This window comes from Pinus tabuliformis, chromosome 2_2 (assembly GCF_031772625.1).
Source record: "Pinus tabuliformis cultivar Carrire ecotype Pingquan chromosome 2_2, CPIR1, whole genome shotgun sequence".
NCBI lineage: Eukaryota > Viridiplantae > Streptophyta > Pinopsida > Pinales > Pinaceae > Pinus > Pinus tabuliformis.
Window position 1 is genome coordinate 1,060,774,737 of NC_142300.1, and position 12,414 is coordinate 1,060,787,150.

At 41.8% G+C, this 12,414-nt stretch overlaps 1 pseudogene; it reads right to left on the reverse strand.

The window, feature by feature from the left end:
* Nucleotides 1-867: 867 nt before the first annotated feature.
* On the reverse strand, nt 868-1,577 carry LOC149197045 (ubiquitin-conjugating enzyme E2 enzyme activator PEX22-like; annotated as a pseudogene).
* Nucleotides 1,578-12,414: the final 10,837 nt, after the last annotated feature.

Genomic DNA, 12,414 nt, shown 5'->3' on the forward strand with positions numbered 1-12,414 from the left:
TTTCAGAATTGACTCAAGCCACTCATGTTAGTTCATTTGGACATCGTTCAATATTTTTAGTAACAGTCATGCGTCATTTCATTTTCAGGTTTTTTCATGGCAATGATGTTGAGAAACCTTTTCTATCTCTTCTAAAGCACCTTCTATAAAGTGCTCATGTGCTTTTATGAAGAAATTATTTCTGGTTTTTGGAAGTGACAACTAATTCATTCATTCGCAGTTCTTCGAATATTTATTAATATTTTATTCCCACCATAACTGTATCTTGTCTAGGGTTGACATTTATGCTTGCATCATATATGAGTCGAGTTTTGTTCAAACAATGGAACTAATGTTGTAATCTAGTGAATAACTTACATGGTTACCAATAGAAAAAATTCAAGTAATTATTCAGCAAGCATATAGATATACAAGAAACATAGTAATGGAGAGATAGTTGAGTCGCATAGTGATATATTCTTATTATGTATCAAAATTCGGTCATTAAATCATTGTACAAATATACATATATAGACTAAAAAAATAGTTATTTAGGTGCAACTGTCTGACTAACTATGTTGCTTAAATTTCCATTCATTAACATTACATCACATTATAGATTGTTGACTTAACTAGGGCTAGTTAGCAGAGATAACTAGCCCTTTTTCTACCTAACTAATCGGTCAAGTCGACTTGCTCCTCCAATAAATGTAGTAAACCAATTTAATAAAAATATGCTTTTGTTGAGTTTTGTGCCTCTTTTGACTTGCATTTTCATCTCTATGGGCATGGTTGCTCCTTTGATTTAAAAGAAAACAAATTTACTCCCTTCTAATTCCCTCTAGGGAGTGATTGATCTTTCCCCATACATAGTCAACCTCAAGTATTTCAGTGATCATCACTTTGCAGAATTCTACCATTAGCACCTCCACTGTCGTCTAGGATTGCCAAAGTGCCAAATTTCTTTGTTGGAATCATCATTATGTACATATAAATAGCTACCTTCTCATCACTTTCACTTCTCTCACCAAATGTAAATACTCTAACAACATCCAATGCTAAAATAACTTTTCCTTTCTATCATCATCAACAATCATTGCAATTAGATTGAGATCAAAATCTTTTGTAATCTCTAACAAAACATCCACAACCATGGCCTCGCAATAGCATGCTACAACAACTCTTCTCAAGTAAACTCTTTAAGTACCAGGCCAAGCAGCTATCATGTAATATTTTGATCACCATTCAATTATTTCATCACAACTTGTGCCAAACTTAGCTACATTGTAGTAAATTCTTGGGGTAAAACTTTTGTTTGGTTCAAACATGAACTGGGATGATAGAAAGTGGAAGACTAGATCGTTTCTCTAGTTGATTGGGAGTTGTCATTAGAGTTTTCTACTTCATTTTTCTAATCTTCTGTGGTGTCCTCAAGAAGATTTCAAGTACTTTCACATAAAATCTAGTGCAAGAGAAAATCTTGCAAGGGATTTAATCGAACCAACATTCTTGTGATTATTCAAGAGGGTGATGTTATCCAACATCTTGGCAATCACATGGGTATTATATCTATGTATTACCTTAAGGAGTACCTCCATCACATTCACTTGCTTTACTTACATAGTGGCTTCTCTTTACATCAATGACTTCTTCGCTTTGTGTAACTCCGTATTTTAGTTACAAACTTTGCCCACACAGTGACCACTTCTTTGGATTTTCTCATAGCACAACACTAAAAAACTTGGGTGGCTTTCAAATAAACAATAGTAGTACTATGCCACAAAATGTCATACACTCTCTCGGGTTGTAGATATGCAAGTTAAAATGCCAGTAGCAACTCTTTGGCAGTAATGACACCATCAGTTAATCATAGACTCAATTCTCTTTACCATTGACTTCACGTAGTAGTCCCTTTTTTTAGTTGTAGTGTACGAGGTGTTGATGGCGCTAGACCCGCCAACATGTCAGGGGATCTCCCAAGTAATAAGTCCCAACTAGACCTCAAACTGTTTGGTTTAAGAGTCCCAAAAGTGGTTCATACGATATTGCCTTGACCGTGGTTTCGCACAGAGGCAAGTAAGATGTCCTTGTTGGTAGCAAGGGTGTGACATATGCAGCACATCAAGGAAGGTGCATGAGAGGTTCTAACACACGGAGGGTGATGTGAGTGCACCCCTTGGAAACCTGTGAAAGCACATAGTTAAGAAGGGAACACATGAGCAAAGATGCATCACAACATGGAAGGCAAGTAAGATAGCAATCTATAGTGATGGTTAAACCAACAACACATTTCAGTAAGATTCATACATACATATACAGAAAATAGCTACACATGCATGCGTAAGAAAAAAAATACATATATCATTTAGAATAAACAAGATAACTGAAATACAATATGACATATGCATGAAATGTGTTGGCTCTATTATATTAAGAAGTGTGAGTTCCAGCCATACAATACAACCAGGACCAACCACTAGTTCCGATAGCGGAATGTTACATTCATTGTTGCCTGCTCCTCCAAAGAGATATACTAGCTATGCATAGTGGAGAAGCCAAGGTTCATTACAAAACTATCCAATCTCTCTCTAAGATACTCCTATCGGAAGCTTGGCTGACCAAAAGCCTCCACAATGAGTTATGAGGGACTACATATAGGAAAGGGTGGGGTGGCCCTTGACATTCCCCTTTGTGACAGTTCATCTACCCTCATGACTGTAACATCCAACTATCAACACTTGAACTTCCACTTGACAAGACATTACACACAATATGCACATGTACCCATGTGAGACAAAATAGGCTTGAGGAAGCCATGCAAGACATCACTATGACTCGAAAAAATATGGGAAAACTAGCTCTTCGACATCCTCATGATGGTTGATGGTAGCGAATTGATGCCATGCTTGGTAGTCCATGATGGTGTCTGTGTACTATGTGGTGACATCTCTCTGGAAATGAACTCTTGCCTCCATAGCATTTGGGTTCACTGCTCGGGCTACTCTGTCCAACTCGTCTGATAAAATGCGCATCATTGTCTTGATTGCGACTGGACCAGTGATATACTGATGCATGGTGTCTTCATTGATCACCAAGTCTGGGCTGGTGGCTATGCGCATCAACTCGTTAAAGTACGAGTCAAGCTCCTGGCAAACCTGTGCCTTTGTCTTTGCCTGGGTGAGTGTCCCGATAGATGGGATCACATGTGCATGCACAACAACATCCATGCTCCTGAATACCCATGCATGGGAAGCATGAAAACTAGTGATGATCTGTGAGAGATCTTCATAGATCCGTATCTTACTCCGGATGCATGCCTTCAGCTCGACCGCTTTGGGCTTCATCATCTTGGGCAAGTTTAACGAGGCTCCCTTGTATCTCATTGTCCATGTTTGCATGTAATCAACAACATCGTGCACGTTCGACAAGATATGTTCTTTCTTATCACATCGTTGTTTCCATCCATTGAGATGGACAACTACCTTATGCACGGTACCAAACTTGGAATACAACAGCTGCATGACTATGTCAAGGGACAATACTTCATCCATTATTTCCTTCTTGAACTCTACTCGGATCGCTATTGTAACCAATTCTCCTCCCTGCTTGACCGCCTGTACCTCCTTAGCCATTCGCTCATTCTCAGCTATCAAGAAGCGAACACTTGAGCCAGTGGCTTCGGCATATGCTTTGGTAGCATTGGCCAATGCTGTTGGATGCTTGCACATGTCAGACATGACCACTCATTCCTCAGAGAAGTAGTTTTATATATACCTTTGATGTGCTTGTTAAGGTTTTCCCCCTTACCTTACTCTACTTGACCGAGCTGTAAAGGGTTAACCCAAAAACAACCAACTAGAGAAGGTGACACTAGTTAGCGTGCAAGCATTGTGTTTTCACCAAGGGTCACTTCGAACAATACGTATTTTCCATCAACGTATCATGGACTAAAGATAACAAGTTCTTCATACAGAGGCAGGACGATAGATAACCAAGTAGTGACAGTTGCACAAGGCCTCTTGTACTTTACCCAGCTTGTTTCAAGAGTCACACGTGGTTTCATGTGAGCCTAACCTATGAGAGAAAAACAAGTAAACAAACACAAAACAAAGCAAAAGCAGGAGTAACTAAGAAAGAAAAGCATAAAACAAACAAGCAAGAAGATGAACAAACATGCAAGGTAAGTAAGAAAACAAGAATGCAAGCAAATAACCTAAAGAAAACACTACTCCTACCCCTAAGCTAATGATGCATGGGCCTGATCACGGGAAGTGATACTTCCAATGCAGCCACCGACACATTGGTTGACCCATGTTATTGAAGGTATGGATCGTGAATAGCACAAATGTGTGAACCAACAAACATGAAAGACATAAAAATTATGACAAACACACTCCAAGTTTAAATGTCTCCATAGAAGATAAGTGAGTGCAAGTGCATGACATGCAATCCATGGACTTATCATGGTGATGTGCGACACTACATGCAACTATTGAGCATACGCATACTCTTGGTTGTGACATGCAAGCAAACAAAAGAAACAAAGACCACTTGCGTCATGCACGTGTGCTTGCTATGTAAGATTCCTCCAATTCATGAGAAATGGGATCATGTAGGTCAAGTGGAGGAAGTATGATTGGTGTGTGAGATTGATGTTCAATTCATACAGATGAGTGATGAGAAGCCTTGGGTGTTTCAACAATTTTCTGATCGGAAGTGAAACCAACCTCAAGAAAGCTAGGACCTGACATAACCATCAGCTCAGGTTGAAGTGCCTTGACAGTCTGGGGGAATTCGACTTCATCGATAGATAGATCATCATAAACAGGTGGCTTCAAAAAATCTACTGTGATAGAATCATCATCGTGCTGGAATATGGGAGTAAATAGATCACGACAACTACGATAAACAAAATCAATGATTTCATCAAAATCCTCATGATCTGATGAATCAAACAAAGGTGTAGATGAGAAGTGGACAAATTCACCCTCTGTGTCTCCAGAAAAAGCAGATGGAAAGTCAAGTGGATTTTTAGTGAATAGTCTATCCTCTCTGTTGTCGGATGATAGATTGACATCTGGTGTGTTATGAGAAAAATCAACAATGGGTGCTTCCGTAGATGGAGATACACATGTGAATTCATGGATGGCAGGTTCACCAATGATGTCAGGAAGGAAAGGAGGAGGCTCAGATAGAAGGGAGTCATCCTTCGCCGAGTGTTGATGCTCAAGCTCCTAGTCATACTCTTCATGAATGACAGCGCATGTTGGTTGTGAAACACTGACTCAGTCGATGGCTTGATCCTCGTTCACAAAAAGTGTAGAGATTGGAATGGAAGAACTCAAAACAATATCATTTGGAGGATCATCCGAGTACGAAGACAGAGGTTGAGGTACAAAATGCATGTGACAACTCAATGGACTCATAACCAAATCTATGCGAAAATTAAGTGAAGTGATGTTGGGAGGATGTGATAGTTGAAAATATGTGTGTCCCTGTTCTCCCACATCACTCTACAATGGTGGAGCTGTTTGATAAGGGGACGACGGACAGTCACTAGTGACAATGGCCGTGTCCGTCTGTGATTGCGCAACACCATCATTGAAGTATGCTAAGTGAGGCTTGGGCTAAAACTTCTTCTTGGGATGGATTGATTTGTTAAAACAGTACTTGAACCTATCCCAAAGATAAGGAAATTTCATTTGGATTTGCGGAGCTTCAAACTGCAAAACACAAAAGCGCTACCAAAAATCCATAGGCGATTCATGCGGGACCTTCTGTTGTTGTAATAGTTTTTGGTCAAGAGGTTCTGGATCAAAATGATGGAAAGTAGATTCAATGAGATCATAAAACTTCTCAAGTGAGTGCACATTGTCAGCCGGTAGGCTGCAAAACCACCATTGTGGGGATTCGCAAAGTGTGTATGCAAGCATCAGGCTGGCCTATTCATCATAACATCCATCTTCCTCATCAATCATGGCAAGGAAGTCTTGTAAGAACACATGCTAGGCCACTTCGCATTCACCATCATACATGAATTTGGACAAGAGATAAAAAAACTCCCTCGTGATATTGAGAGGTTCGGCATGCGAAAAACATCGTGGAGGGGCAAGTGTAACAGAATCCATGATAGATGTGCAATGGTTCAAAATAGGATGAGAGGACATGGCTTGTCATCTAACCCTCCTTCTAGCGCTATAAATGTTGACAGTGTTGGACCCACCAACATATGAGGGGATCTCCCTAGTAAGAAGTCCCAACTAGACCTTAAACCATTTGGTGTAGGAGTCACAACAGTGGGTCGTACGGTATTGCCTTGACGGTGGTTTTGCACAGAGGCAAGTAAGATGACCCTATTCATATCAAGGGTGTGACATATGCAGCAAGTCAAGGAAGGTGCATGAGAGGTTCTAACACACTGTGGGTGAAGTGAGTGTGCCCCTTGGAAACCTGTGAAATCACATAGTTAAGAAGGGAACACATGAGAAAAGATGCATCACAACATGGAAGGCAAGTAAGCTAGAAATCCAAAGTGATGGTTAAACCAACAACACATTTCAGTGAGATTCATATATACATATACAGAAAATAGCTACACATGCATGCATAAGCAAACAGATACATATATCATCTAGAGTAAACAAGATAGCTGAAATATAATACAACATATGCATGAAACTTGTTGGCTCTGTTATATTAAGAAGTGTAAGTTCCAGTCATACAATACAACCATGACAAACCACTAGTTCCAACAGCGGAACGTTACAGTCACTGCTGCCTGCTCCTCCAAAGAGATATACTAGCTCTCCATAGTGGAGAAGCCAAGGCTCGTTACAATATTGTCTAATGTTTCTCTAAGATACTCCTATCAGAAGCTTGGTTGACCAAAAAACTCTACAATGAGTTATGAGGAACTATATATAGCAAAGGGTGGGTGGACCTTTACATTCCCCTTTGTGATAGTTCATCTACCCTCATTACTCTTCATATACTCTATGACTGTTACATCCAACTATCGACACTTGAACTTCCACTTGACAATACATTACATACAATCTGCACATGTACCCATGTGAGACAAAATAGGCTTGAGAAAGCCATGCAAGACATCACTATGACTCGAACAATAGTGGGAAGACCAGCTCTTCAACATCCTCATGGTGGTCGACGGTGGCGAACTGATGCCATGCTTCATAGTCCACGATGGTGTCTGTGTACTTTGTGGTGACATCTTTCTGGAAACGAACTCTTGCCTCCATAACATCCGGGTACACTGTTCGGGCTCCTCATCCAACCTCTTCTGATAACATGTGCATCATTGTCTTGAGTGTGGCTAGACTAGCAACATATTGATGAATGGTGTCTACGCTAATCACCAAGTCTAGGTTGGTGGCAATCCGCATCAACTCATCAAAGTATGAGTCAAGCTCCAGTCGGACATGTGCCTTTGTCTTATCCCCCCAAGGCAAGTTTTGGGGCTTAAAGCCCAAGTTTTGACTAAGTCTGATGTAAAGACTCCGCGATTTGTGGGCGTAGAGCGCGAAGATGGTAAATGAGTTAGAGGGTTGTCTGCCCTCATTTTTGTAATGTAATGTCGGTTTGAGAGATCTACCCATGGTCCACGAACCATGGGATTATATAAATAGAGTGAGGCTCTAAGTGTAAAAAGACAACAATAGGAAAAAGAATCAATGAAGATCTAATAAGGAAGCATTGAGTCTAAGTGTAGAGTCATGTCTTTGGGTCGTGGAGTAGGAGAAGGCTCTACAGCTGAGTGCGAAGAGGCCTAGTAGTCCACAGCTAAGTGCGTAGGGTAGGTTGAGTCTGTAACTGACTGAAGCATTAATAAAGAGAAGTTTTACCATATTTCTATGTATCTTTCCCTATTTAATGCATTGAAGTATATTGGGTATGAATTGCAAGTTTACTATTTATTTGTTGCGCGAACTTATATGAATGTGTTGAATAAGTGAATATAATATAAGGTATCTATTTACACAGAGATAACTAATTGTTATAAGAAGATAAGTGTAGATCATTGCTCTTGCTGTGCGAAGACAAATATAGCAAGGCTGTGAAGGCCTCGGGGGCCAGGAAAGTGCGTGGAGTAACCCATGCAAAAGTATTCATAGTTGGACTAAATCAACCTCTCAGACATCTCAAGGGTGCAAAAACCTAGTTCTAGCATTGCCCCCATACTGCTTCGAGTGAGACCTCAGTCCACGCTCCGTGGACTATTGCCAAAAGGGCTAGTAGTACAGGGATTTGTTTGGCTCATTAACTCTGAACCTGGGTCAGGCCCCAATAAGCCAATAAATGGTTATGTTGCTAGGACCGGAATCTGCATAGAGATGTCTGATGTCATATCATTGGAATCCAACTAAGAAAGAAATTGAAGGTTGGTTGGAAAGAAGAATTCACGAGTTCACGATGCAAGAGAACAGGAATCTGTGACTATCAAAAGAAGAGTGGTTAGACTGCTACCTATACATAGATATCCACAAAATTTTCTTCGCATCTTTCCCTATTGATCTGTACGAGTGGATCACAAAGCTAGCAGATAGCCAAGGACGGTGTAAGCTCAATAGCCCTATTGTGTGGACCCCAAAGTTGGTGCATATATTGGAAGCATCGGAGGATAAGATCACACATGTTGTTGATCACTGGCTCAATCGGATTATAGGAGGATTCATTACTGAGTTCGCAGTAGACACTATGTAAGCTACATCGAGGCCGAGCGAAACTTTGTCAAAGGACCGTGAGGTAAGTACATTAAGTCTCTGAACACTTGGATTAAAATGCTACTGTGTGAAAAGTGGATTATGTGAATACATTAATGTTCAGGGCTACGAGAAGTTGGAGAATTTATAGAAACGAAGATAGTGCAGAACTAGAAACTAACCCCTTGATTTCACTTCTATGAGGGGATGAGGAAGAGCTCACGAAGGTCTCACCAAGAAGTGCAATCAATTTGATAAGGCAGAGGATTCCATGCATACCACCCCTACCCACACCACCGCCAGCTTCGCAGCCTTCACCCCCATCTTTGCCCGTACCACCTCCGGCACCACCGCGAGTTAATATGGCAAGCGCGATAAATTTGCCGGTGTTCAAGCGAGCAGGAAATGAAGATCTGGATCAGTTTTGGTTTGTGATAAAGGCCGTATGGGAAGCATAAGGGGTTACAGATGATAACATAAAGAAATCAATGTTGGTCAGTGCTCTGCAGGATCCCGTGCTGACCTAGTATATCGGGAATTCTAATGACAATCTGAATGTGGGGATCGTGGATATCCAAATTATGCTGAACAAAGAATTTAACAAGACGAAGTCAGAGGTGCAGTCGATCATTGGATTCAAAGAGATCACAATGCTGCTGGGCAAGACCCCTTGGGAGTTGGATCAGATACTGAAGTGCACAATTCGTGAAGCTAATATGACTTTGACGGATGGACAACACCGTAAATGGTTTGTAGCATTGCTAACGCCACATTTAAGGAATGTGTTGTCACAATAGAAGTTAACGACTCAGGTAGAGGCCTTGGAGATCGCTATTAGGCTACATGAGACCCTGATATAGGATCCTAACCTGGGAGTTTAGCAGATCTATGTACAGCTGAAAAACTTATGCCTTGAGATGCAGAGTCTGAAACAGGATAGGACGGCTCACCTGGAAGTGCGCGAAGAGGTATGTTGTGTTAAATGTAAGGGTTGGGGTCATGACAAGTACCACTGCCCAGTGTTCACAAATTACCTCGTGGGAGGAGGGTCGATGACGTTAAGACCAGAGTCACAAGCAGGACCTAACACGACGCCTGCTTTGTGGTGCGTGATTTGTCAAAAAGGAGGAAAGCATGCTACGAACAACTGCCATTTGTTGCAGAAGTACACGAAGAATTCACAACAGTTGTTCTGTAACTTCTATAGATCAGTGGGACATGATGAGCATACCTGTAGAAGCTATGAGCTAATGATGGATAGGACTCCCACCTACAGATTTCAGGCCGAAACGCAGTCCCTTGACCAGAACGCAGGAGTGGTGTAAACCAGATTTCAAGGGCGCGGACGAGGCCAGGGTGGAGGAGGACCTGGAAGAGGTTACAGATAGCTGATATGTTACAATTGTGGGGGGCTAGGACATTATTCCTGTTATTGTACAAATCCAATGTGTCCATCATGTCTGTACTATACCTTGTTTGATCATGAGATGGAGGATTGTTTCACACTGATAGTGAGGCTACACAACAAGGGAGTGCTCCAACCTCCCACGACTCAGAACCTGTAGATGATGAGGTCTGAGCCACACGAGGAAGACCCCAATGTAAAAATTGTGCTTTGAAGTGGAATTACGACAGGAGATGATAAAGGCAAACAACCTAAAGATAGTACTTGGGTTCGCAAGTCTGCGACGAAAGAACCAGAGTTTGATTTGGACCGTGCTAAGGAAACCTTCATGGAAGCTAGGAAGAGCTTCGTTGATGCCTCCACTTCAGGAAGCAAAGATATACCAGAGCCAGAAATGGACCCATCAATGCTCACGACGTTCCTAGAAACATGCATGAAGTTACTGCACAACAGTAAGGCTGTAAAGGGATTGCAGGAACTCATTAATAGATGCGCTGGGACCACGCCAGGAGAACTGTGCATAGTCCAGAAGATTGGAAAGCATGCGACGAGGATGGGGAGAGAAATGAGATTGACTGCGCAGATTGGAGAATATGAGATGGACCAAGTAATTCTAGACCTAGGGTTGGACATGAACATTCTGCCGAAGCATACATGGGAGTGCATGGGAAGGTCTACGCTGCAATGGTCTCCTATCTAGCTATGAATGGCGAACCAACAAAATATCATACCTATGGGGAGATTGCACGAAATCACCGTGGATATTGAAGGGGAAAGTGTGCTAGCAGACTTTGAAGTGATAGAGATTATTGATGACAACAATCCCTACCCCGCGCTAATAGGAATCGATTGGGCCACTCACATGAACAGGGTGATAAATCTAAAGAAGTGCAAGATGATTTTTTAGAAAAAGTCTCTGCGTGTAGTCACACCTTTGGACCTTTCTAAGGGATCATGCTACACTGAGCCAGTGCACAACTATGAAAGAAACGATGACATAGGTTGCATCTACAAGATAACCGTGTGAGAGAAAGACTGGGTAAATCCCACCGCGGATGGAGGAATCTCATGGGAGCATGAAAGGTCTTGTACATTGGATTCGGATGAAGAGATAGAGCGATGGCAGAACTGGTTACACAAGGTAGCCACGTTGAACTACAACATGATGACAAGATCACTGTGTTGCATATCGATGGAAGTAAGGGATTTGCCTACTTATGATGAGTTAAGTGAGGTAGATTCTTTCTTGAATAGATTTGAAAGGGAGGTGTCGGAACAACAACGTTTCGAGGCTCTGAAATGGGTACTACCTGCTATGCCTGCGAGGTCTTGGGGTATGCACTAAGGAAGCTTTGAGGACTCGCACGAATGTAGGAGAATGATGTGCATGCATTTTGGGAAGCCTCAGATGCGAATAAAAGACAAGTATGATAGACGGGATGATATGGGTGTGCATCTGTCCAAATGGGTACAGGCATATGGTAAACAACCTGCATGGATGCACATGGACTTCACGCTCGGGAACACAAGCAATATTGATGTGTTGGCAAGGAAATTACGGAAACAGTCCCTCTAATTGGGACGACAAAGTGTGGAAAGAACAAGTGTGTAGAAGGTTACCCATGCAGAAGCCTTTAACGAAGTGTGTGAAGCACTGAACAGGGTATATAATGCGCAGCAGAGTGATTGGGACCTACGCGTACCAGCAGTTCTGTGAGCTTATAGGAAGACATGCAAGAAAATGATAGGACAGATTCCTTCTAGGCTGGCCTATGGGGCAAACGTTGTAGTCCCAATAGGGTATGTTATGCCTAGTCCGTGCATAGTAGCACCAGTGGATATGACGGTTCGCGGAACCTTGGAAGAAGGGATAGCGCAGCTGAATGAAGAAGAACACTTGGGACTTGAGGAAGAAATCTAACAGGATGATCTTAGGCTCCAAGAACTCATGAAAGAAAGATTGTGGTTAAGGGAGAAAAGTGCTCTGGTGGAAGTGGAAGTCAAGAAGCTGGAGGAAAAAATAAAGAAGAATTTTCTCGATAAGAAAACTAGGGTGATAAAACAGGGTGCGCATGATTACATTGACAAATTTTGGGACTACTGCTAAGAGTTGATCAGCTTTATGCCTTGGATTGGACTATATATTACTAGAGGTATCACCCATGGTGGCGTAATGCATATTGTTAAGTGCACGATGCAGACAGTAAAAATAAAAGGCGGATTTTTTCTAGGAAAAGTGATGGATGACCGTTGAAACCCTATATAGGTGGCGCGACCACCTGACTAGCCGTGGGAATTATAGTCTTAGCA